The following is a 2,785-nucleotide window of genomic DNA, read 5'->3' as shown; positions in this document are numbered from 1 at the left end:
CAACGTTGCAAGAGCATCTGCCATCCGGTTTTCATCTCGAGGGATATGATGAAACTCAACCTTTGTAAAGAAATATGAAATCCTCCTTGCATAATCTCTATACGGTATCAAACCGGGTTGATTCGTCTCCCATTCACCTTTGATCTGATTCACAACCAAAGCTGAATCTCTATAGACATCGAGATACTTTATTCTAAGATCAATGGCCTCTTCAAGCCCCATAATGCAAGCTTCACACTCAGACATATTGTTTATGCACTTGAAAGTTAATCTAGCTGTAAACGGAAAATGAGTGCTTTGAGGAGTAATAATCACTGCTCCAATGCTATTACCATATGAATTAGCAACTCCATCAAATACCATGCCCCAACGGGAACCAGGTTCTGGCCCTTCTTCAAGCAATGGTTCATCATAATTTTTCTTCTTTAAGTACAAAATCTCTTCGTCAGGAAAACCATACTGCACTGACTGGTAATCTTCAATAGGTTGGTGAGCCAAATGGTCAGCTAAGACGCTACCCTTAATTGCTTTTTGAGATCGGTATTCAATATCATACTCGGATAACAACATCTGCCAACAGGAAATCCTCCCAGTTAAAGCAGGCTTTTAAAAAATGTACATGATTGGATCCATTTTGGATATCAACCAAGTTGTATGATTCAACATATACTGGAGCAACCGCTTAGCAGCCCAAGCCAATGCGCAACAAGTCGCTGAATTTCTTACTGAGGTAGTAAATTGCATATTCGTTCTTTCCAGATTCATCTTACTGACCAAGAACACAACCCATACTCTCATCAAGCATAGTCAAATACATGATCAACGGTCTTTCTTCAACAGGCGGAGACAAAATCGGAGGCTCAAGCAGATACTCTTTGATACTGTCAAAAGCTTTCTGGCAATCTTCAGTCCAATCACAAGACTAATCTTTTCGAAGAAGCTTGAATATAGGCGCACATGTGGCAGTCATATGCGATATAAATCTTGAGATATAGCTCAAGCGGCCGAGAAAACCTCTAACTTGCTTCTCAGTTTTGGGTGCACGCATTTCTTGTATTGCTTTGACCTTGGTAGGATCAACTTCAATACCTTTCTCGCTGACAATAAAGCCCAACAACTTACCAGAGCGAACACCAAAAGTACACTTATTGGGATTTAAGCGGATATCATATTTCCTCAAACGCTGGAATAACTTCAACAAATGCTTAACATGTTTTTCTTCATCACTTGATTTGACAATCATGTCATCAACATAAACTTCAATCTCTTTATGCATCATGTCATGAAAAAGAGTGGTCATAGCTCTCTGGTATGTCGCACCAACATTCTTTAAACTGAAAGACATCACTCTATAACAGAATGTTCCCCAGGGTGTAATGAATGTGGTCTTCTCCATATCTTCAGGTGCCATTTTGATTTGATTATAATCGGAAAATCCGTCTATAAATGAAAAGATTTTGAATTTAGCTGTATTGTCTACCAACATGTCAATGTGTGGTAGAGGAAAATCATCTTTCGGACTAGCTTTGTTCAAATCTCTATAATTAACACACATATGGACTTTTCCATCTTTCTTAGGAACAGGAACAATATTGGCCACCCACTGCGGATACTCAGAAGTAACAAGAAAACCAACATCAATCTGCTTCTGCACTTCCTCTTTGATTTTAATTGCCTTACATGGATGAGTTCTTCTCAACTTCTGCTTGACCAACGGGCATTCTGGCTTCAACGGTAATATATGCTCCACAATCTCAGAATCCAAACTAGGCATGTCTTGATAGGACCAAGCGAACACATCAGAATACTCTCGAAGAAGATCAATCAACCCCTTCTTAGACTCTGGACACATTTGAGACCCAATCTTGACTTCCTTCACATCATCTTCGGAACCCAAGTTGACTAATTCAATATGCCCCTCGAACGACTGAATGGATTTTTCCTCGTGCTCAAGTAAACGAGATAATTCATGAGATACTTCTTCATTGTCAGTCTCTTCCTCAGCTTCAAACACATAGAAATCAAAATTTGGAGAGGGAGTAAGATCATTGTATTCAACGGGTTTGAGAACCAACTTGCATAATGATTTGATATTTTGACTTTAGAGAAGTGAACTGTGACCAAATATTATGCAGATGGAAGATTGTTATTTATTTATGTTTTTTGTGTTTGCCATTTTCAGAAAAGCAAAAATTAAAATAAAACATCATAGATGTGGATGAATAAAATTGCATTTTATTGATGATAATAGAAATGCCCAACAATGTTCACTTCTCCCTTAGGCATAGGAGAAGGATTTTTCTTAAAAATGAAAAACAAATTACTTAGAGCGATGAATAACAATAGGAACATCAACAACAACCCAATTGTTACAAGTCTGGCCATGCGTCACAAAGTTGGCGCAAGCTTCATTATCATCGTCATTGTCCTCAATTACAACAGCTGAGTGTTGATCATTCCCATGAATGAACCCTCCACTGCGGAAACTCGGTTGCACATCTTCAATTCTGATGTTGAACGGCTCTGGTTGAAATCCCAATCCAGCCCTATTCTTGTTCTCAGCAATCTCTAACATACGACCCCACTAATCAACGCAACCAACCTCAATAGCCTTTTGTGCATCCTTTAAAGAGGACATATGTGCCCTAGTTTTCTTCTCCTCAGCAATAGACAAGGCTTAGAACGGTGTTCCAACCTCATCCTTAACTTTAACATAATAAAAGGATGACAAATGGCTCACCAACAATGATTTCTCTCCACCAACAACGACAAGCTTGTCGTTCTT

Source organism: Lathyrus oleraceus, chromosome 2 (genome assembly GCF_024323335.1).
Source record: "Lathyrus oleraceus cultivar Zhongwan6 chromosome 2, CAAS_Psat_ZW6_1.0, whole genome shotgun sequence".
Taxonomy (NCBI): Eukaryota; Viridiplantae; Streptophyta; class Magnoliopsida; order Fabales; family Fabaceae; genus Lathyrus; species Lathyrus oleraceus.
Note: the sequence above shows the minus strand (reverse complement) of the source record.